This window comes from Octodon degus, unplaced genomic scaffold (assembly GCF_000260255.1).
Source record: "Octodon degus isolate 3935 unplaced genomic scaffold, OctDeg1.0 scaffold00075, whole genome shotgun sequence".
Classification (NCBI taxonomy): domain Eukaryota; kingdom Metazoa; phylum Chordata; class Mammalia; order Rodentia; family Octodontidae; genus Octodon; species Octodon degus.
In genome coordinates this window covers 8,003,036-8,028,278 of record NW_004524651.1, presented here as the reverse complement: position 1 = coordinate 8,028,278, position 25,243 = coordinate 8,003,036, and the positions used below count along the sequence as shown (strand labels likewise).

Sequence of the window (25,243 nt, the reverse complement as noted above, 5' to 3'; positions counted from 1 at the left end):
GAAATCAGGTTGTACTGGAGATTTCATAATCTGTCCTTCTGCAAACAAGGAAGGGGGATGGCCTTGGTGTACCCGGCAGAGGTGTGAAGCACTAAGATTCCTCCATATTATAAGGTCTTTTCTCCTTTCCATTCGGCAGAGGAGCTCAAATGCAGACACAAGTGGACCACTGGTTTCCCTACCTCCGACATCTGCAATGTAGGACCTGACCTGTTCTAGGATCCTCCTTGCCCATGCTATTTTCCTCCAGGAGACCATGGTGAGCTCACGGCTACCATGGGCTGAGGGTCTTTGGCCTTGGACAAGTACAGTGTGGCCAGTGGGTGAGGTCAAGTTCCCAGTTTCTTTTTCCATCTCCCATTCCGTCTCTCTCCAGTGTTCTGAAGTAGCTGTTGGGACTCACCCTTAGGGAGAGCCAGGTACAGAGGGAGCTCCTGGGGTATCCTGGCCTTCAGCCTCAGAGAGTGGCAGATTTCCCTGCAGATTATACTACAGCTGAAGGAAGGTTTGATGCCTCTGCTGTTTATCCTGCTCCAGGTCTGCCTGCTGTTTCAGAGCTCCAAGTTCTTGATCCAGCAGCTCAAGCCTCTGCCAAGTTCCGGTCTGTTGCTCCTTCACCTCTGAAGAAACTTTTCCAGACCTTGCAGATCCTGTCATAGCTGCCACTGTTTCTGGGCTATTTTGAATTTCTCCACAGCCACTTGGTTCTTGGCTTGGAGCTGCTCAATGGCTGCCTGGAGTTCCACATGTTTCTGCTGGGCCTCTTCCCGTCAGAGCAAGGCCTCAGTCAGGGTACTTCTTATGGCCTCCATATGCTCCTGGTAAGTGGCCTTACGGTCCTTCCATTCCTCTTTGGCCTCAATGGCCTTCTGTCGGCTTGTGTCTTCAGCAGCCAAGGGATCCAGGCCTTGGGAGGTGTCCTCCTGGGCCAGGAGATTCTGTAAAAAATCTACTACTTGAAACTGGCTGCAGAGTAGCTTGCCTTTCTGCCTCGAGTTCCTCACAAGTTCAGCCAGGACCTGGGCTGGCAGCTCTGTTTCTTCCTGCATGCCTTCAGGCTCTGTGACATTTGCCACCTCAGCCAGGACCTTTCAACCTTGGTCTCCACCACCTCCATCTTGGCGCGGCGCTCGAGTGCTTTCCATTTTGGACTCACCCAAGCCTTTTCACCAGAGCCTAGTCCTTTTCATTAAATAGGTTACTCTAATAATGTGACTTTCTCCCCCTCAGAAGGCTCTGGATAAGGCAGGCCCATGTGATGCCTGAGGCCTCATTTCTGGTCTTTTTTTTTTTTTTTTTTTTTTTTTTTTTTTTTTTTTTTTTTTGTGGAACAGGGGATTGAACTCAGACCCTTGCGCTTGCTAGGGAAGCGCTTATTCCACTGAGCCATCTCCCCGGCCCCTCTGGTCTTCTTCTTGACTCTGTGAGTTCGTCCCTATTAGCTTTCATGCAGTTTTAAGACAAATATATGAAACTGTTTCATATCCAAATTCTTGCATATTTCCATCCTTTTATATTTCACATCCAAAATCTTTATATATTATACATACCAGAATTTATAGTGAATTTTTATTTGTATTAAACAGATTCAGGGCCAAGAAAATCTAGGGGATAGGCAAATCCTGCACTCTTTTGAAAGAAGTTCCCAAGATAGATACATAGCTGAGAATACCGACACAAGCACAAGGAACCACAGCGCTCTTACTCAGTATTGTCGTCCTCAGTCTAATCTGAACTTTGGTGAGTGAGCTCAAACATGTGGACTGTGCTAGTGGCTGGATTCACATCCTCATTCGCTAAGGCCAGACCCTAATATTTGAATTACTTGTCCTACAAGAGGTATGGAATAGGGGGAGAAATGTGAGGGCAAGTCAACCTGGCGTTTTGTTGAGGCTGCTCTAGGGCAGTCAAATGTGTAGAAAAATGATGCCTCAGCACGTGCCCTGGCAATGCTCATTCTAGTCCTGTTTTCCATGCATAGATACCTTTTGACATACAAATCTGTGCAAAAATGTACTCCTCTCATCAAGTAGGAGTTTATTAAAATTGCTGCTGAAAAATCAAATTAGATCAGAGAAAAGATTTGATAATTTTGTCAACGTCTCATAATTCAGAGATAACACTATCTCCAATCTATGTCCCTTCCTTCTATCACCTTGATTCAAAAACATCAAATGTTTAAGATTCAGAAGCAATTTTGCATGAACTTTAACCTCAAATAGACTTGTTTAGTATATCCAGTATATTAAAACCCTGATATTTTTGCCCATCTGTGAGAGCTCATGAATGCTTTGTGCAAGAAGGAAATAGCCAAGATTAATGATAGTTTTGAGATATAGTAGGTGTTGAGGGACACTGAAATGAAAACACTCAGTGAAGTTTGGAAGTAGGAATAAAATCTCTTTAACGTTAAGCTTCTCTTGTGGTCATGGCATACACTCTTTATTATCTGAGATGGTTTAGGTACTTTCAGAGTCACATTTTAAGCTATATATAGCACTCAATCAATTGTAGGGAGATGAATATATATAGTATTTTCTCTTCTGTTACTTAAAGTAATTCTCTGAGATGATCACTAGTCTCATATTTCAGATATCTGTGAGAGCTCTTAAAAGCAATACTATTCCACTTGGCAATAGTCCATCAAATAAATGGGCAGGTTGTTCAAATGAGAAATACTGTGTACTGGCTTCTCTTATGGGTAATTCATGTTGCAAATAAACATATCAAAGGCTTTTAACAGTCTTATGGTACAACCATCCCTTAGGTTTGTTTAATCTACTGTTCCTCAAAATTGCTCGAGCATAATTATTTTTCACATGAAACATTTCCATCCATGTATACTCCCAAAAACATTCTTTAGGAGAATTAGATGAAGAAAAATACTATCATGCCATTGTTAAATCATTTTGGCACTAGCTACCATCCTCAGAGGACTTAACCATGTAACATAATCTGGACATCACAGGCCACTGGGCCCAGTGATCCCCTGTAGCTGGTCAGTAGATAGTCAGCATACTAAGAAATGAAGGCACTCAGATCCCAAAGCACATCCTGGTCTCTTATTTATTAGAACAAAGAACATAAGTAGAGCTCTAATAATATTATTGGAAAGATAACTTGTTAAAAAATTATTAAAACAATATCAAAGTCAAATTGTGAATACTAGAAACTATATACAGAGATTCTGTCTTAAAAAGAGACATAAAACATGGGTTCACCCTCGTGGCATATCTGAGTCATGGCATCTACAAGCCATCAATAATACTTATTCCTAAGGGGCCGGGGAGATGGCTCAGTGGAATAAGAGCTTCCCTGGCAAGCACAAGGGTCTGAGTTCAATCCCCAGTTCTGCAAAAAAAAAAAAAAAAGAAAAAAAAAGAAAAAATAATACTTATTCCTAAGTCAAAATTAAGTTTTTCTATTGGCTTTGGTTATAATGAAGAAATTTGCATAAAATTAAGTCAGTGAAATATCATAGTATGAAATCAAATGAGCATCTATGTGGATAAGTGAAAAGAATACAGATTGTACAGAATACAGTTGCTATAAGACGCTAATTTTCAAAGGTCTCCATAGGGAGGAAATAAAATAAATAATACATCCATATGCAGAACTTCAATGTGATTGTCAGATCAGCAATAATAGTTTAATGTCTTTAGAGTTCAGTTCCTTTTTTATTGTTCTTTGGCTTTATTTTTACTCTTTTTGGATTTTGAACTGTGTCAGTTAAGATTGAACCAGATATTTTGAATCAATAGGTGAAACATGTTAAGAAATTTATGGCAAGGAATGACTTAGTAACTGTGGGGAGGAGTGAGGTAAGTTGGAAACCCATAGCCTAGGCCATGAAGGTGGACCCACCAAGCCACCCCAGCAGGAGGTGATGCAGAGGCTGAGCTCCATCATCACTGGGAAGCCCAAACTACTCTAACATGTCAAGACTCGCCAAGCGAATGAACCCAATCACTCTGATCACATAGGATCATCTAGGATTATGTCTCTTTCCTAGAGTTATCTGATTATAGAATAATCATTGCATGTTCAAAATATCTCACAGCAACACATGCAAGTTTGATTGAAGACAAAAGGTTATGGCTTGGCCAGGTTGATAGATAAAACCAATCATCACTAAGAACATTTAAGTTCATAAATATAACATAGCCAGCATTTTTTAAAAAATGATTTTGTAAATATGAAAACTGTAGAATCTAGGTATGTATCTACTAGAAAAATGCACACATGCTATACAAAGACATACGCACACCCAAATAAAATGGCATTATGACATTCTATAGGCCACTAGACTTACAGGAAATTTGTTGGGATTAGATTGAGCTTTGTACAACAACATAATATTGCTTTTTGATAACATAGAGCTTTCTCTTTTGTGTAGCAGTCTGTAGTTAGAACACACAGACCCAGTAGTGTTATCGGATTCTGTAGTTCTTTCCAGGTCCTTGATATCCTGAACAAAGAATTGCACAAGACACAAGACAAACAAGAAAGGTAGAGAAGTTTTATATTTATTAAAGGTAATAAATACAGAGCAAGAGTGGGCCACTGAAAGGGTTCAGATTGGTTTAGAACTTAGAGATTAATGGTGGAAGACTTTTGTATTTCTCATTCTTATGCTGACAACAGATCTAGATTGTCATGTCAAAATCCCACTGATTTCATGCAGAAGTATTGAAGGTAGTGCTTTCTGAGTGGTCCCAGGTGCAGGGCATGGGAATTACGTTTTGTGCATGTGTCCTGGATGCCTGTGATTGGCAGGTCACATCCACTTGCTCAACTGGCATACCCCACCCTAATCCCCTGCCTCAGTAAGATAGCCCTTCTGTCTTATCTGCTGCTTAAGGTCCTGTTTTCCTGCACATTTGTACTCTATCCTCTCTAGTAGATCTCTATCTGCAAGGTTAACTGACCATTGCAGCTCATCCCCTGAAACCCCAGGATTTGTTTCTATTCTCTAAGTAATGAAAGTGTAATGACCAGAGAAACTGGCCCTTTTTCTTTTCAAGAACTTTCTGAAACTCCAAAACTTTTGTCAACACTGTGTTTTCCAGACTTAGTCACACAGGCCCGGGAGGTATAAAGCAAGGTAGTCTCTGGTTGCACAAGGCAATGTGCCCAGCTAATATTTTGAGTTTTGTTATAAAGCAAAAGGAAAATGAGTGTTGGAGGAAACAGCTTGTATCTTCTGCCTCAGATGTGACCTTCAAATCCTTAAGAAATTGCTATTGTCACCAGATAGAGCCAAAGGAAGCTTTTTGAAGCTGAAATAAGGAATCAAATCCATCCTACAATTAAATGTTCACTGACTCTCATCACTGAAACAGAATTTTCAGAAGACATCAGTAGAAATTTAAGAGTAGGGTGTAGGCTATCAAAGAAAGCCAAAAGGCTACAGGTTGGGTCTGTAAATATTTATGTTTTTGTCAGTGCAAATCTTTAGGATTTGTTGACCTATAATCCTGATCTTGGTTTGGGGATGGAGGAGGATAGCCCACACACAGAAAGATGAACTGCTCATTCACAGAAGAAAACCTGTTTTATGGCTGAAAGAAGGTGATCTATTCACAAGTGTAGAAGAATGTTTGCATGAAAACAAACAAACAAATAAATATCTGAACCCATTTCTAAGGTAAAAAGAATTGTCCAGGTTTAGAGAAGAGAAGGAAAAAAAGTTGAAGCTAGATTCTTATGCTAAAACTGAAGATTTTTAATTTTTTGGACTATAATTTTGATCTTACAGATCACACATTATTCTCAAATAATTATTATATAAAGGCTACTCACTAGGCATGGTAAATATTTTGCATAATTAACAACATTTACCATTTAAAGAAGAAAAACTAAATTTTCTAAGGCTCTCTTGCAAACTAGTAAAGCATATCTTTGAAGGTACAGCAATGTAAAACTTCTAAAAATACGCAATTCCTGTAGCTAGGTTCATTATGAAGCAACCACGTGCACTGGCACAGAGCACTCCATACCAAGAAGCTGTAGAATGCCAACAAAAGCAAAGCAACTGCATGCCTCCATCGTCCTAGGCCTTCAGCAGAGCAGTTTCTGACCAAGAATCAGAAGCCCAAGGAGCACATTTGTTACTTTATTCTGTATTCATTGAAAAAAACTATTACCATACTCAACAGCTTTGTGATGGACCATTGTTTATCTTTTCATTTTTTTGACTTTTTTAGAAACTTCTGTTTTGCTGTCCTGTTTTACTGTAAAATGGTAAATGTTTTAAAGGACATTTTGATTCTAAATATGATAGAATTTCTCATCTTAAAAAATCCTGTAATTTTCTTTGTCTCATTTTTGCCTACTTTTTCTTCTATCTAACCCTACTATAATCTGTATCTGTAATGTTCCCCATATTTCTGTGCCTTACAGACTTGGTCTCCAGCTTGGCTCAAATAGAAGGTGGTACAAATAGCCAGGGACAGAGCCTATTGCAATGCCCTTAGGTAGAGACCCAGTGGGTGGAGTTTGGCTGTGTGGAGGAGCAGAGGCCTGCAGCCAGGCCCAGCAGGCCAAATTCAGTGGCATGGACCTGAGTGGAGGACCTGAGGTGTGTGGTCCAGCCTGGTGAGCTGAGGCATACCGATAGGCCCAGCAGGACCTGCAAAAACTGTGGCTCAGACCTATAAGGAGGATCTTGGCAGCAAGGAGACAGCATAAAGTAACTTAGGTGAACCAGTTTGCTTGGAAGACTCGAGGTACATGAAGGGGAAGTGCCCAGACAAAACTCAGGGGAACTAGTTTACATGAAAATTCTCAAGTTGTGATCTGTTTTGGTATACAGCTATAGTATTTGCTTTTTTTTTTTTTTTTTCTTTTTTTTGTTTTCGTTTTTTTTTTTTTATTTTATTTTTCAAATAGGTAGGACACTTTCAATAATAACACATTGCATACATTCTTCCTAGTGGTTAATTGCTGTACAAGATGTGGACATGATATCCTATTTACAAACACCATTAGAACAAATCACTCTATTCATTAAGAGAATGTAACTATATATCTATCCTAACCACTTTGAATACACAAATTCAAAATGGACATTCATCTGTATACCCTTTTTTTGTTAAGTTCCGTTATTTGAATATTATAGGTGTGTAAACTCAGCAAAATATTCTAAAAGAGTCCAGTAGTCCATAATAGTATTGGGTCTTCTGCTTGACTGGCAATGTCAGAAATTGTTGACCTGAGTCCCCTACAGCTCAACATAACAGCATGGCTTTACTTTTTATATTTTGTTTTCATACTTTTCTGTCAGGTGGTTAAGACCAAGGTAAAGCAGGACCTATGCAACAAGAGTTGTAGCTTTTGTGTCTGATAAGGTCAGTGAAATCCCCTCAGGATTTAATCTGAGATCCTATAACTCAGATATTAGAACCCTTGTCAGTGTCACCCATGCAGATGAGTCATGGCCATTGCTTGGCCAATGTGCTCTCTGTGAAAGCCTGAGAGAATGTTTTCTCTTCATGTGACTCTCCTTAGGCACACTCTACATCATCAATCACTTTCCTCTTTGGCCCTATAATCTCCTTGATCAGAAAATTTGGGACACTACTGAGTTACGTGACATTACAGTACAAGTTCTCATATGTTCCGAGTCTTAATTGACCTTGGAAGGCTAGGGCCAAAACGTTGGCTTTCCTTGCAGCTCTCCTTTTCATCTAATTTTGTTCTGCAAACTTAGGTTGTTAACCATCCAGAAGACAAGCTTATTGTTATTACCATACAACTTCGGCTGTTAAGCTTGACCTCACTATCTGTCTGCATATCAAACATAGTATTTGCTTCTAGGTTCTAAAATACAAAACCATTGATTACCAAAGTTTTTTAATTTCTAAATTTCATTTCCTGTTATTAGTATTGCTAATTGTACTACTAGGATCCATGTCTGCCTTAACTATGTGTTCTCCCTTGAGTAATAGTATCAAGAGGCAACTGGGTAATAAACACCAAAGTCCTACACTGAAGGACAGGGGACAGTGCCAAATGGAAACCAATTTCCCACTCTTAATCAATAGACAAGGCAAAACCTTAGGACACACCAAAAACATGAATCTCTAGCAAGGAAGAGATATCTAAAAAAACCAGACTTTTTACAAAGGATCTCTTTGCAGTAATACAGCTATCTACTATCAAACTTTTTGTGATCGAAAAGTATCACAGTAATTAAGATAAATAGTTATCTCTGAAATAGAAAATGGTGTCAGGGAGATAGCTCAGTAGAATAAACACTTGCCTGGCAATCGCCAGGGCCTGAGTTCAATCCCCAGTTCTGCCAAAAAACAAAAACAAAAAAAAAAAAAAAAAAAGAAAAGAAAGAAATAGAAAATGACAAAACAGTGGAGAAAGTACAACCTCATGACCCAAGTCCAATCAGAACAAATCCAGGAGACATCAACATAGAAGAAATGGGAAGTCACACACCAGAAATCTCTGAAATAATAGCAGCTGAAGTATAGAAACAACTACAAAAAAGTTCAGAAGAAATCAGATCAGAATAACCTGCCATGTAAAAAAAGAAATGATAGCTATAATGAAAGAATTATTAAATGGCTCTAAAGAAGACACTGATAAAAAAATAGAGAAGAATAGTAAAATGATGGAAACCATGAATGAGCAATGTAAGAAAGAAATAGAATGTATGAAGCAGATTGAAAGACAGAAAGGAAATAAAAAATGCTGTTAAAGATGAGAAAAAATAGTTGAACTAAATTGAAGACAGACTTTCAGACTTTGAAGACATTGTTGCAGCTAGCAACCAGGAAAAGAAAGATCTCTTCAAAACAACAAGAATCCAGAAAATAATAATTCAACAGCTGCAAGACAATGCAAAGATGAACAACATATACTAATAGACATTAATGAAAAGAAGGAGCCAACACAAAAGACATAAAGAGAATATAGGCAGAAATAATATCAAAAAACTTACCAAATATGGAGAAGTAATATAACATTCAGATATCTGAGGCATATAGGACTCCAAATAATATCAAACAAAATGAGTATACACCTGGATATATAATAATTAAGATCACAGAAATTCAATGCAGGAACAAATACTATAAACCACTAGAGAAATGAAACATATCACATTTAAAGGTAAACCAAACAGAATAATAGCAGATTTCTCAACACAAACTATCAAATCAAGAACAGCATGGAGGGGGCCAGGAAGATGGCTCAATAGAATAAGCACTTTCCTGGCAAGTGCAAGGGCCTGAATTCAATTCCCAGTTCCCCCCCCCCCCAAAAGAAAAAAAAAAAAAAGAGCAGCATGGAGAGAAGTATTTTCAGTCCTATAAGAAAACAAATTCCCATCCAGACTAATATGCCCTACAAAACTCTCCTTCAAAACTAATAGAGAAGTAAAATACTTCTGACAAAGAACAACTAAAGAAACTCATGGCTGAGAAGATAGATCGGCAGCGTAAGTGCCAGCCTGGCAAGTTCAAGGTCCTGAGTTCTATCCTTGGTACTGCATTCCATGCTGGCCCCAGAAACCCAGGCATGCCATGCCAGCCCCACAACAGGACGTGATGGTGCCTGCCTGTAATCTCAGCACTGGGGAGGGGAGACTGAGCCAGGAGTATCACTGTAAGTCCAAACTGCTCAGCAAGACCATATATCAAAAGAAGAAAGAAAGAAAGAAAGAAAGAAAGAAAGAAAGAAAGAAAGAAAGAAAGAAGAAAGAAAGAAAGAAAGAAAGAAAGAAAGAAAGAAAGAAAGAAGCCCATAATGACAAAAAGCAATTCTATACAGAGTAGTAAAAGACATACTAGACAGGGATCAAAATGACCACAACTCCAAGACAGTAACAGGAAGAACCCACCAATCAGACCAAATATAAACACAGGAAAATTAGGGAATAAACAGCAAGAAAACAATATGAAAAAAATAAGCCAATACATATCATCTATAACCAGCAACATAAATGGACTCAATTCACCAGTTAAAAGAAATATATTCATAAGGTGTATCAAGAAAGAAATACAACAATATACTGTATACAAGAAACACATGTAAACTATAAAGAAATTCATAAGCTGAAAGTCAAAGGATGGAAAACAATACTACATGTTCCAGGAGCTCAGAAAAAAGCAGAGGTAGCTATTCTTTCTCAGACAATCTGAATTTCAAACCAAGAATGATTAAATGAGACAATAAAGGTCACTACATACTTGTATACTTTTATACAAAATTCAATTCCCGGTTCCCACCACCAAAAAAAAAAAAGAAAAAAAAGGGAGAACTTCAAGAGGAAGACGTAATAGTAATAAATATGTATGCACCAAGTATGGAAGCACCCAGCTATATAAGACAAATTTTAAAGGAAATGAAAAATCTAATAACCAATATCACAATCTTAACAGGGGACCTTAACACCCCCTTATCTTAAAAAGATAGGTCAAGTAGATAAAACTTACCAAAGAGTTTGCAGACCTGAACAAAGATTTTGAACAAATACACTTAGTGGACACTTACAGAGTGTTCCACCCAACATCTGAAAATGCATTCTTTTCAGCTCCACATAGCAAGCTTCCTAAAAGAGAACACATACTATTGCATAGGTTGTGCTCAAGTAAATGCAAGAAAACAGAAATTATCCCAGAAATATTATCTGAACACAGTGCAATGAAATGAGAAATTAAAGACAAAAGAAACCACAAAAACATATGAAAATTAAAATACACCCCCTTCAGCAGCCTATGGGTTGATGAAATTAAAAATGATGCAATTAAAAAATATTCACAATCCAAAGAAAATTCAGACACAGCTTGCTGGAATTTGTGAGATGTAATGAAAGCAGTTCTCAGAGGAAAATTCATAGTGGTGAACTCACAAATTAGGAAAAAAGAAGGAAAACAAATACCCTAATTCTGGACCTCAAGCTTTTAGAAAAAGAAGAGTAAAACGAACACAAAGCCCAAAGACTGGAGGAAGTTATAGATATTAGAGCAGAAATTAATGCAATTGAGACAAAGAAAATGATACAAAGAATTAATGAATCACAGAGATGTTTGTTTGGGGGCCTGCCCCTTAGCTCAGTTCTTTAAGTGGCTGCTTCAACAAAGCAGTCAGGCTCAGGTTGCTGTGGTTCGATCCCCACAACTCAAGCCAGCCAAACCTGCCCTGAAGGCATTCGGAGCAAAGAGATGGTTCTTTGAAAGATTAAGTACAATTAAAAAAATCTCTAGCCAACCTCATCAAAAAAGGAAATTAAAAACACACAATTAAGCAATAAAGAATGAGAAGAGTGAAATTACTACAGATCCTATGAAAATTCAGAAGATCCTCAATAGCTATTTTGAAAATCTTTACTCTCACAGGATTGAAGACACAGAAGAAATGGATAGATTCCTAGATAGCTATAAATCACCAAAACTGAATCAAGAAGATGTAAAAATTCTGAATAAGCAAATATAAACCAATGAAATTGAAAATGTATTAAAAAACTTACCAACAAAGCAAAGCCCGGGTCCTCATGGATTCACAGCTGTACTATACAAGAAATTGAGAGAAGATTTAATCCCAATACTGAAAAATGTTTTTAATGAAATTGAATGCAAAGCAATACTCCCAAAGTCATTCCTGGAGGCAAGTATGACACTGATACCAAAACTGGATATTCAACCAAAAAAAGAGGATTACAGACCAATCTCCTCCATGCACAGAGATGCAAAAATCCTCAATAAATTACTAGCAAATAGAATATAGTAAATCATCAAGAAGATAATACACCACGACCAGGTAGGATTCCTCCCAGGGGTGCAAGGATGGTTCAACATACTCAAATCTATAAATGTAATACACTATATCAATATTTATCAATAGACCCCAAAACAAAAACCACATGATGATCTCAGTAGACACAGAAAAAGCTTTTGACAAAGTCCGACACACATTCATGATCAAAGCCCTACAGAAAATTGGAATAGATGGCCTCTAACTCAATCTGCATAAAGCCATCTATGACAAACCAACAACCAACATCATTCTCAATGGTGAAAAACTGAAAGCTTTTACTCTCAAATGAGGTACAAGACAGGCGTGTCCACTACCACTATTCCTATTCAAGATAGTTCTGGAAACATTTTCCAGAGCCATTAAGCAAAAGAGAGAAATAAAAGAAATAAGAATGAATAGGAAGAAGTTAAATTATCATTATTCTCAGATGACAATATACTCTACATGGAAGACCGAAAAAAAATCCACTAAATAGTTCCTAGAATTAATAAACAAATTCAGTAGCATAGCAGTATATAAAGCAGCACACAAAAATCAACAGCATTCCTCTAGACAGATAACAAGCTCACTGAGAGAGAAATCAGAGAAACAACACCCTTCACAATAGTATGCAAAAAATGAAATACTTAGGAATTAATCTAATAAAGGAAGTAAAAGTTCTAGATAATGAAAATCATAATGTAGGGGATTACTGCTCTCAACAGGTTCGTCTTATCCCACAAAGAAGCTCTAGTTTTTAGTCTTTAATCCATCTGTGTTAAGATGTTGTAACTGCTTCACTCCTTCCTCACTCTTGTTAAAATGCAAACATAAAATTGATAAAAGGAAAACAGAACTAATTACAAAAAGAATCCAGTGACTTCTTGAGTCAACAGCTATGCAGTCCCTTGTGGTTGTCATGGAAACCAAGAAAGTATTGAAGCAGAGATGAAATAAAGAATGGAGCCAGATGTGTTTGTTATCTGTAAGGTTCAGGGAACCATGTTCCTACACCAGACATTTAAGAGCTGTAATCCAGGGGGCATCTGATTGCTGACTTTATTAATAAACTCTACTTTACCCATTTTTCTGGCTGATGTGGAAATAATCTCACCATTTCCACAATACTCTGAAAAAGGAGATCAAAGAGGATTTTAGAAAATAGAAAGATATTCCTTGCTCCTGGATAGGAAGAACCAACATTGTGATAATGATCATACTCACAAAATTGTTACACAGATTTAATGAAATCCCTATCAAAACACCATCAGTGTATCCCAAAGATCTAGAGGAAATATTTCTAAAATTTATTTGGAACCAGAAAAGATCTAGAATGGCAAAGGCCATCCTGGTGACAAAGGCAAGGCCGGAGGCATCACAATTCCTGACTTGAAATTATACTACAAAGCTCCTGTGATAAAATCAATATGATAGGGGCTGGTGAGATGGCTCAGTGGTCTAAAGCACCTACTTTAGAACAAGCAAAGCCCAGGCAACACGGTTCAATACCCCAGCACCACATGCCAGCCAGCCCCGCCCCCTGGTGGGCTGAGTTGGCCACACACACACACACACACACACACACACACACACATAAATAAATAAAATTTTTTAAAAAATCAACATGATACTGACAAAAATCAGACCTGAGGATCAGTAAGATGGATTAGAAGATGTAGCCACAGCTACAGTCACACTCAGCCACCCTATCTTTGACAAAGGGGCCAAACATGTGCACTGGAAGGTAGATACCCTCTTTAACAAATGGTGCTGGAAAGACTGGCTCTCCACATGGCAGAAACTGCAACTACATCTAACTCTATCACCACGCACTAAACTAAAGTCAAAATGGATTGACCATCTAAACATTGAAACAGAAATTATATATACTGGAAGAGAAAGTAGGTAGAAATCTTGAAGACATAGGGGTAGGCAGAGTGTTCATGAACAAAGCCCAAACTGCATGGGCAGTATTTACAACTGGGATCTCATCTCATTGAGAAGTCTCTGCACATCAAAAGAAATCACCAACAGAGTGAAAGCAACCAACAAGTTGGCAATAATCTTAACCAACAGTCACTTAGACAAAGGACTTCAATCTAGAACATATAAAGAACCAAAAAAAAAAATCATGCCCCCAAATTCAAAGACCCAATTCAAAAATGGGCATCTGAGATGAATACACACTTCTCAGAGGAAGAATTTCAAATGGCAAATAAACACATGAAAAAATGTTCCACAACACTGGCTATTTGAGAAATGCAAATTAAAACAACACTGACGTATCATTTCACCCCAGAAAAATGGCTGTCATAAAGAAAACAACTAATAACTAATGATGGAGAGGCTGTGGGGGAAAAAGGAACCCTTCTCCACTGTTGGCAGGAATGTAGACTGGTATAACCACAAGGGAAATCAGTGTGGAGGCTCCTCAAAAAAAGGGGACTGGAAATCCAATTCAACCCAACTCTTCACCTTCTGGGTATTTTTCCAAAGGAGCTGAAAGCATCATAGTACAATGATATACGTGCATCTGTGTTTATAGCAGCACAATTTTTCATACCTAAATCTTAGAAGCAACAATGGCCATCTGCTAAGGAATGGATACAAATAGAGTATTACTCAGCTATAAAGCAATACTAACTTGAGGGCTTTATAGGTAAATGGTTGCAACCGGAGGCTATACTCATAAGTGAAATAAATCAGACCCACATATGTAATTATTTTATTGTCTCTCTAGTGGAAGAACCTTAAAGGATAAATAAAATCTGAAAGGTATAATAGATACAGTAAAACAGAAGAAACAGAGCACAAGGAATAAGGAATGGAGTTAGGAAAAGGAGAAAAGATAGGAAAAAGGGAAAGGGGACAAAGTGTATACACAGGATGGTTGAGATCAGTGTAATACTAATTCCCATCAGTGTTTTTTTATAGCAGTTATTGTTTAAAATTTTCACTTTGACTAACTGTATCTGCTAATATCTGTAATTTGAGCAACTACATCCAAGTCACCAATGGTGAATCCCTCCCATCTTGTTCTTCTAAATGTGTACCATTTCTAATGTGTTATCAATTATTATAGTACTCTATTTAAAATAAATTTTAAAAGGACCAAAAAAGAATTAAGGTTTATTGAAAGCAAGGTTTAATGTTTACTTATTTGACAAATCTTGCATACCTATATCTGTTAATCTGAGCAACAGATTTGACAATAAGAATACATAATTCAACAACCATTGTTTTTTTTCTCATTTTGAAAATCTGTACCATATGTGTTGTTATATGTTACTCTGTTTCTTTGTGTTTGCTGTTTGTTTTTGTTTTTGTTTTTAGTCTTTGAAAAATAGACGTCCTTAGGCAAGTGAGGCCCTTCCCTTGAAGGGGGCCCACAGTCTCTTCCTCTGGCTCTCTTGTTCTTGCTATGGTGTGCCATGTTTTCCCACCTTGATATGCTCCCTCTCCACCAGCCTGAGGCTAAAAGAGCACCTGATCGCGGACTGAACCGCCAAATCTGAGAGCCAAAATAAGCCTTTCTCCTTCCAAGTTGACTATTTTGGATTTTAATTATAGTAAAGAAAAGATAATGACTAGCGCTGATGATCTGGACTATTAGTTATGCTAGGACAGCCTCTGTGAGAGTATTGATGGGAGTAAATTCAAGAAGCACGATGCATTTTGCCGTGTGTACTCGTGGTTCTCTTTTCCTCTTGCTCTTTAACACGTTGTCAGATTAACAACTCCGCAATCTCTTTTTTCTTAACATAAGAAATGTGTTACCCAGTACTTTAGGTTTTACTTTGACACTCTTGAAAGGTTCCAGGATCTATAACCAAAGTATTTGGAATTGGCATCGAGTCTGCTTGGCCACGACCTTGTGCTAGTTCTGGCCACTGGACATCTGTCTTGTTCCCAAACCTAATCCTCAATTTACACCTCTTTGATGAAAGAATATATGTGTTCATTTCCATCTGTTTTTATGGTCCCCTCTTGCTCCTCTCCTAGACCTGCAGCTACCGAAAGGCCAGGAAGGGGTGCTCCGCCTGAATTTTAATACCATGTCTGTGCTGTGTTTTGATGTTGTTGCTGAAGATTATCTTTTTTCTCTTCTTGCCAGTTTTGATTTCTGAAAACATTTGAAGCACGCATTATCCAATATTTGTCATCTCCTTTTCTTATCATTACCCAGGATAAAATTGCTCTCTTTAAATATTGACATAAAATTATGGCTTTAGTGCTCCATAAAGGAGGTTTAAGCACGAGAATAAAGAAATGTACGACCGAGTGAGTGGCAGTGTTTCGGAGAGGAATGTAATTTACTTTTGAGTTATCAAACTTGTAAAAAGGATGTGGGTATAGAGAATAATATGCACTGCTATTTGGGCAAAGAAATGCCTCATTTGTTCATTAGTGATTTCTTTGGTTAATGCTGAAGCACCCGCCTTGCCTGTGCAATAAGGAGGTTGAATACCTTTACCTTATTGCAGTAATTTGTAATCATTTACAAGGTTGCAGAGTAATAATTTTATTATTGCTGTTAGGAGATGAGTCCATTAGGAAGCAGTAATTGCTAACTGTTCATCTCTTACAGCACCATGTAAGGAGAATTATGACGCCAATTGCAGCTCTCCATGAGACTTTGGTCTTTTATTGGTGGTGCTCGAGTACAATAACAGCTAGCAGAGAACCGCTTAAAGATGTATTTTTCCCTCAGATGGTCATAAAGGGACTGTGGTCTTCCTGCCATCGCAGGACCACTTAAGGGCTATGTTTTGTGTTTTCTATCATTTTGAAATTTTTATTTCTTCTCTTTATCATGACCTACTCCTTTTCAGGTACTGCCTCGGAAAAAATTCTCAAATTATACTGGTGCCCTATTAACGAACAGTTCTGTTTGCAAACAATTTGGAACACAACAGAAGCGCTTGCCAAAATTGTGTTTTTGCTTGCAAGCTCAGCACCAGCTTCCTTTCAGTTGTGAAAGGGAGAGTCCTGTGTCCCAGGTGACAACCATCACGGGGGCCATCTTTCCCAGGCAAGCACAAACACAAGTGTGGCCATCTTTTCCAGAGCCATATAAAAAAGTTTGTGAACCAAGACATCACTGTATTATAATATTGAAGTAATTCATAAATGTATGCCACCATTTGACAATGAGGTTGTTCAAGATATTTTTAATTCTTCTCTCACAAGGTAGATAACTAACTTGAGCCCACGAATGTTGACAGCTGGGAAGAGCAGTATTTCTGTTGCTGCTTCATGAGAAAACGTGAACCAACTGGAAGTTGGCAACTTCTCTCAACGCTGTCAGAGAACTGAGGTAACAGAGCCAGATCTACAAGGCTATCTGATCTCATTTTCATGGTATTCTGGAATAAAGAAACTGTCAGGAAGGGCTCCAGGAATGGACTGACAGCAGAGGGGTAACAGAGAAGAATTTTGGGGATGACAGATGTAGGGTGACCCATGACCCATTTCAGCCTTCCAGGACCTCTTCAGTTGTGAAAGGGAGAGTCCTGTGTCCCAGAAACCCCTTCTTGGGGCAAATCAGACTCATTAGGGACCCTGAGTGCAAGTGTTTTGAATGACACAGTTGGGTGCTACATACATGACTAATGCCTTTTTCATCATCCATTGAACAGGCATCAAAAAAGGTGAGATTTACTATATGAAAATGTTTTCTAAAAATTAACTAATATGCACAGAGCCCAGGTTGCAATGCAGGCTGTGACAAAAACATCTACTGTGTTAGGAAGAAAGAGTGATTACGTAGAAATTGGTCATCTGGGCATGAATTTGGTCATATGAGAAACTGGATTCTGACTGATAGGGCAGAGATAGGTTGAATATTGAGGAGTACATGATAAACTATGCAAATACATGCAGCTCTATCATGAAGAAAAGGGTCTGAATAGACATGTGCAATGTATAACCTTAAAAACTGTGTCCTGCAGCCCTGTATAATTTGACATAATTATTACCTATTTTGAGATTTTTAAAATCTACTTTATAAAGTGAAAACTTTACAATGATGATCTGTTTTTGAATTTATTTTCTGAGACAATGAGCTTTGGAATTTATCAACTCTGCATTTAAATTGTGGCTCCCAAACTGGTAAGCTCTGGAACTTTGGTGAAACAATTCAGCCTGCCTGTGCTTCGAGTTTCCCTTCTCAGTGTGAACACCATAGACACACAGACCTTCCACTGCTGGCTGAAAGGCAAAATGAGGTCCTGCCTGCGGAGAGCACAACGCCTGGCATGGAGTGCATCTGGGTGATGTTGTATTCAATACATACTAAATGGCATGCAAGCATTATCATTTAGCATTCTATCCTTCAGATTTATGTAGTACAGAAGAAAGTAAGGATTAAAATGTCACAATAGGCTTTTTTTCTAGTTTCAAGGAAAAGAGTTGAGGTTCTTATAAATTTAACTTTATCACCTACAGACAGAATGGAGTTGACAAGAACACAGAAAAGTGTTACAGGGAGGAAACAGTTACATAACAGCAAAAACAAGTAGCAGGAAGTCAAGCCGTTTTCTTGTCTGACCTTGGATCAGGGCCTGTATGCAAAGTTTAGGCAGGCACTTGCTGTCATACTGATGGCCAGAGCTAAAGGGCCAGGGTACTTTTTTCTAACTGTCTGCTGCACATTTATTGAATGTCAGATATACAGTTAATCACCTCGAAAGACACAAATCAGGCAAGATCAGTCCCCCTGCTTTGTTACCACATGGCGGAGACGGGAGTGTGTTTTGTGGATATGCAGAGATCACGCATAGTGCAAGTTGTAAAGCTGCAACGAGAACGTGGACGGACACATCAGCGGAGAAAATGACTGAGTCAAAGAACTAGGCCTCGTGCAAGTTGTGATTTAAAAAGCATGGTAAATAGTTAAATTTTAAAAAACTACAGTAAAACATATGTTTCCATTAACCCACCTGAAAATACACCCTTCTTCGTTTTGAATACACTAATCCCATTGTCCTCGCCACTTTCTGAAGCAGTTCTGGACATCTTCTTCCAAGAGTATCTGATCCAATGTCCTGAACAGCTTCAAAATGTTGACCCTTCATCGTCACTTTGACTTTAGGGAGTATTCAGAAGTCACACAGTGCCAGGTCAGATGAATAAGGTGATGAGGAGACGCCACGATGCTTTCTACAGCTCTGCCGCTTATTGGATGGCACTCTGCAGCCGTATTCACCGTGTTTGCAGTCATTTCTCATAAAGACACTCAGAAAAGAGGGCTTACAGAAGTGCTTGGGAAGGGGGCGAGCTTTGTGAGATGAATGTATTCCCTCATGGGGATGAATTTTGAAAAGAACTAGTGGTATTGTGTCTTTTACTGTAATAGAATTTTTTAATGTAAGCACTTTTCATATATTAATACTTATCTCTTGCATATGGTATATTTGTCAATTAAATACACCTCTTACATATTTGTCAATTAAATTTTGCTGAGTGCTCGAACATGATGCAACATGCAACAGAGAAAGAAAAGTTTCAAAATTAAGTGGTGCTGGCTACTCATCTGAAAGACTGAAATAAGATCCCTTCCTCTCACCATACACAGAAATTAAATCAAAATGAATCAAAGACCTAAGTGCAAAATGTAAAGACTCTTCCAAGAAAACATACACATAAATATTTGTGACCTCATTATGCAACTCCTTCACAGATATGACACCAAGAGTGTAAGTTTAAAAAGAGAAAGGAAGCAAAAAAGAAAAACTAGGTAGAACTTTAATGAAATTAAAATATTTATGAAGTTAAGGACACCATCAAGACTGAGGGAAGACGCCCCCTGCAAAATTATAAAAGTGTTTGCAAATCTATCTCATAGGAAGTTACCATTAATTAATTCTTCCAAACTTGTATTGAAATAACAAACGATCCAATTAAAATACAAGGTATCTGAACAGACATTTCACCAAAGATACTACACAAATGACCAGTAAACACAGAAAGAAATAATTAAAATTGATAGTTTAAAGGAAGCTATGAGCACAGTCCAGGAGGAGATGCTACTGTGTACTGTGTTAGGTGAGCAGAAAGGCCTGCTGCTGACAGTGGCTGTGAGGGTGTGGCTCTGGAACACCTATACACTACAGTGGGTGCCACAGCTTTGGAAATCAGTCTGCCAGTTAGTTAATGTTCACGCATACAGTTACCAAATGACCCAATATTCAGTCTTAGGTACATACTCAAGAGCATTTGAAACATAAATGCACATAAAAAATGTGTACCTGGATTTTCATAGCAACATTGACCACAATATCCCAAAATAACCTAAGTACTCAGCTGATGAGTGATGCACAAAACATGATATAACCATACAGTACAATAATGTGCTGATCAGCTTTCTGTGGCCATAAGAAAACACCTGAGATAGTAAATTTAAGAAGAGGAAAAGCTTATTTTGGCTCAAAGTTTTACAGGTTTCGGTTCATAATTGGTTGACCCTATTGCTTTTGGAACTGTTGCAAGGAAGCTCATGTTGGTGGGAGTGAGTAAGGAAGGTAGCTGCTTCTGTCATAGCAGCAGAAAGTGAAGGGAGGATTACGGGGCTGGAGCCCCAGTGGCCCCTTCAAGGCTATGCCCCGGTGACCTAAGGTCTCCCTGTTGGCCCATCGCTTAGAAATTTCTACCACTTCCCAACAGTATCAAGCAAGGGATCACTCCTCTAGTGCATGGGCCTTTGGGGATGTTCTAGACCAAATCACAGCAAACTGTACATGTAACAGTATGGTACAGAACAGAAGGACTGATGTGAGATACCACACGGATGAGACTTGCACATGTGAGTGCTGAGTGAAAGAGGCCAGCCACAAGAGCCTGCAGGACACATGATTTCATTTACATGGAATGTCTGGAAGAGCCGAACCTACAAGAACAGAAGTTGAATTAACGTTTGTCTGGTGCTAGAGAGAAGGAAATGGTAGAAGAATAGAAAGGGATTTCTTTTTTAAGAGTGAATGAAAATATTCAAAACTGGTTGTGTTAATGGTCACACAATGCTGCAAGGATTATTGGAAACTATTGACATATACACTTGAAGTGGATGAATTATATGGTGCATACATTGTACATCAACGAAACTACTATTTTTTTTTTAATTCTATAACTGAAGCATTCCTAATCCCACTGGGTAGAGTTGCAGAAGAACACAGAATTATGTACCTGATTTAGAAGGATAGATGAGGTCTCCTTGGATCAGGAGGAGGAGAGTGGTGTGTGTGTGTGTGTGTGTGTCTGTGTGCATGTGTGCACATGTGCATGTGCACATGGGTGTGTGTTTGCAGTCATCATGTTTGGAGGATTGAGTATTTAAACTAAGTGAACACAAAGCATTTTAATCCCATAGTGTTCACAGAAGGAAAGTATGTATCCCAAGCCAATGAACGGATTTTAAAAATCTTTGTCTTTCTTTCTCCACAAAAATTGAAAAAAATCATATGACAGTATTATTTTGCAAATGTACTCAATGTACCCACATTCTATGTTGTCATAATTAATGTAATTAAGCTAGCTTACATTTTCTAAGATAATATCACACATATCACTTGATGTGTTGATCAAATTTATACACTTATGAATTTTATGACAATATTTTTGTATAATTTATAAGAAGACAAAGCACTTTCACTGTAGCATTTATGAAATGCTTGGGCTAAAATATGCACATCAAAAGGACAAGATACCAGAGACCAGAAAATCTTTCCACATCAAATTGCTGAAGCAAAATCAGGGGGTGTGATGATGACCAGGGGAACCAAGCCCCCTCTGGTCCAAACCCCCTTCGCACACAGCTGTGTGCTGAGCCCCCAGCGGTGCTTGGATTCTTCTCTGCCTAGAAGCACACTCCATGCTGTATGAAGCTGCTTGTCTTAGTTACTCTTCTCTCATTGCTGGGACAAATACCCGACAGCCAAATTGAAGGAAGGAAAGGTTTATTTAGCTCATTGTTACCGGAGGTTTCAGTCCATACTCAGCTGGCTCCAAGGCAGAGCTGCACAGAGGGCAACCTTTCATGCCGGAGGCAAAGAGCAAGAGCACAAAAAGGAGGGGCAGCAGCAGCTCAAGCAGCTAGCTTCTCTTCCCACCTTACATTGTAATGCAAATTTCCTGCCTCAGGGCAGGTTCAGCATCCACACCCACAGTAATCAATCACAAACTCCAGAAGCTGCCCCAAGACTGCATGAGGCTTTGAGGGGACAACTATACACAAACCATAACACTGCCTTTGCTGCCACTGCCAGGGTCAATGAAGGGGAGGTGTGCTTCAATTCCTCTCTGTAGTCATCTAATATTTGCCCTTTGGAGTGGAAAAGAATAGGCCCATTCCATGCTTCATCTCCCACTAGCGAACTGTTTGGTGTGTACTGTTCCCTCTTATTTTTTCAGGCTGTTTCACCTACATTATCTCATTTCCTCCTTAGAGTAAGTCTGTGAGGTTTGCAGCTGGTTGTCTTCTCAGTTTACAAATATGAGGGAGAGGCCTTTGATGTCAGGGCTCCTCAAGGAAGGCAGTAGAATTCTATCTAAGTCAGGAAATTATGTTTGTCTGTTTATTTTGACCATGTGAGCTAGCTCTCAGGAACTCTGGATGTTCTACAAGGGCAGGATCTACATTAAGCAGCCTGGGGGGTGTCCCCAAAGTGCATCTTGAAGTTGTTTAGACGGCTCCCTAGTCCAGAGCTTTCTCATTCCCTCCAGAATCGAACCCTTCCCTGGACCTGTCTTACATGGAACATTCCATGGGAAGAGGTTGGGCCACATATCTGCAGTTTAATTACTAGGGAAGCTAAGGAGTATGTTTTTGGCTGAATCCTCCGGAGAGAAGAAAAGATGCACAATATAGGAAAACTGATAAATGCAGAGAGAGCAATTAAATTATTTTAAACTGTCAGAAATGATGGATGGGCACGGCGGCTTCCTAATTCATTTTTCTGAGGCCTGGCTTTCCTTTTCCAAGTTGTCTTTAAGACATCAGTGTTCTAGTTCTGCACATTTTAAACATGTTGATGTCAGGGCTCCTCAAGGAAGGAGACTTTTCATCTTCATCTAGCTACCTTGCAGGCCTGGGCACCTTCTTACACCTCTTCAGAGCGGGTTGAACCTTAATTTAGCAAGTTTCAATGGTCTGGCCCAGGTTTGCTTGTTAGTGCATGTAATACCTGCCTTGTCTTATTCCAGGAGACACATCAGAACCTCTCTTCTGCAGTGGTGATAGAGCAAGAGTGTTACCAAGAACACTAGTTTACAACCCCGAGTGGAGAAGCCCTACTTTGCTGGCTAGCTATTTAAGCCCTTATGAATTCACCCACCTTCTGTGGCTTCCTGTTGAATCTTAGAAATGTCCTGAGAGGCCAGCTTGCCTTTGTCCTAAGCCTCACATTAGTCCAGGTGCAGTGTCTGGGGACTCCCTGTGCTGGATTAGGAGGCTGGAAGTGGGCCTCGGTTGATACTGCTTTTCCTCAAGTGGTTAGTCTGTTCCCAAAGATACTTTTTCTCTTATCTCTGTGCTCAACCACTCAGAAGCATGTTCTAGAATTTTTGTAGCCATGCATTGTTTTGATTTTTACACAGTTGGGCTTTCACAACTAGAACATCTCTTTCCCTTCTGTCTCTGATATTTCTGGAGCAGTAAAATCTGAATAAAAGAGAAAAGAAAGGGAATCATTAAATCTCAAATTGTAGTACAATGCTACAATGTCTTCATGCCCCACTTGCAGCAAATTACTTTATTTGAAATAAATACTTTTCCAATTTTTAAAAAAAATTCCTACCTGGAAAATAGTATGATCTCATTCTTACATATAGTGGTAGGCATTCAAAAAGAATGATACAGGGGAAAGTGGCCACAAACATGAGCAGCTCCAAGTGCTGTGTCACTCTAGAAAATTTGGATCTGTTTCTTTCAGTCAAGTACCTTTGATAGAGTTTGGTACAGTGTCTTCTTCTTTGGGAAAAGCTGTGGAACCTTTCCTTTAATCCTGAGACAGAGATGGTAGCAAGGCCCAAGAGGAGACAATCAGACATTTTCTGGGATGGCTTTGTGCTCAGTTGCCAAGTGCTCAGAGCTACTGCAGCACTCTGCTGCCCATGGAAAGCTGAGGGCAAATCCAGGGAAAGGAGATTGTATCACTAAGCCCATGCCTTGCTGCACAGAAGACCAGTGCCAGCTGGGGACATCGCAGCTCTAAGACCTGACAAATTCCATGATTCCTTATCTAATTCCATTACGTGCAACAGAAAGTATACTGAAAAGACACTAAAATACTCTTCCATTTGTCTTACTTTTAGGTATTCATAGGTATATTTTCCTCTTCTGTGTTCCAAAATATTTACAGGAAATACAAAGGGGTTAACACTTGGGGATATTATCTTCTCTGTTACACTAGGACAGGGCCACGGATAACTTTAGTTGCCGTATGTTTGAGGGGGCACAGGGAACTTGTGACTGATCATTGTGATATATCAAGTTGGCTGGAGTAAGAACTGCCCCACAGACAGTAAAGAACTGGTGGAGTAAGAACTGCTTCACAGCTCTTGGTATGTCTGTGAAGACAATTGACCTATAGTCCAGCAAACTGGGAGGAAAGATCCACACTAGCCAATAGGCCTCTAATCTAGATGGAATAAAAAGGGAAAGAAGAAGGAGACATCCAGTTTTGAAGAGCTGGTAATCTCAGCTACCATTCCCTTGGATGTTCACTTCCAGGGTTGGTTTCTTCGGCCTGAGCATAGACTTGTCCCTGGGACTCTCCAGTAAGCCTCAAGCCTTCGACCTCAGAGTGGTGCTGCATCCTTGATCCTACCAGTTCTGCAGCCTTCAACTTCTTGGCCTGAGAAGCTACTGGGTCTCCTAGATCTCTGATGTCCAGATGGCCTCTCCTGCCTCTGCTTCTGCAGAGGATCATCGTGGACTTTCACTTCTGATCTTGTGAACCTCCTGATAAATCCCCATCAGAATTGTACAGATGTAGATCTCTGGATTCTACTTTTCTAGAGAACCTTCACTAATACTGATACCCAGGGGAAAAAATGCAGTACCTATAACTGCAAAACCTGCTCCCCACCTTCCACCCACCCACCATCATCTCACTTCTCCTCAGAGCCTTTGGCCTGAGTCCTGTTACAAGTGGAGCACCTGGACTGTGTCTGCCCCTACTCTCCAATCCTGTCCCAAACAAGCAGGGTCTAGAGTTCCTTTGGGCAAAACTTTATAGTCCTTGGTAAATTTATTTCCACTTTTTTCCTTAGAATATTTACTATTGCAGAGCTTTATCTAGGTGTAGTTTTATGCTGCCTTTAATTCAACATCTCATCTTTAAGGACAGCCCATGAACTTATATTCATTTCAGTCAAATTTCATTGTCTTTTGTTCTGACCTTCCCTTCAACCAGCTTTTCACTAGGTTTTAGTTATCCTCTGGCTCTGGACCTGAAGATGCCACTACATAATTAATTCAACTTGCTCAGCTCAG

General features: G+C 39.1%; 1 pseudogene; it reads right to left on the bottom strand.

The window, feature by feature from the left end:
• Positions 1-405: 405 nt before the first annotated feature.
• On the bottom strand, positions 406-24,677 carry LOC101572828 (annotated as a pseudogene).
• Between the last annotated feature and the right edge of the window lie 566 nt (positions 24,678-25,243).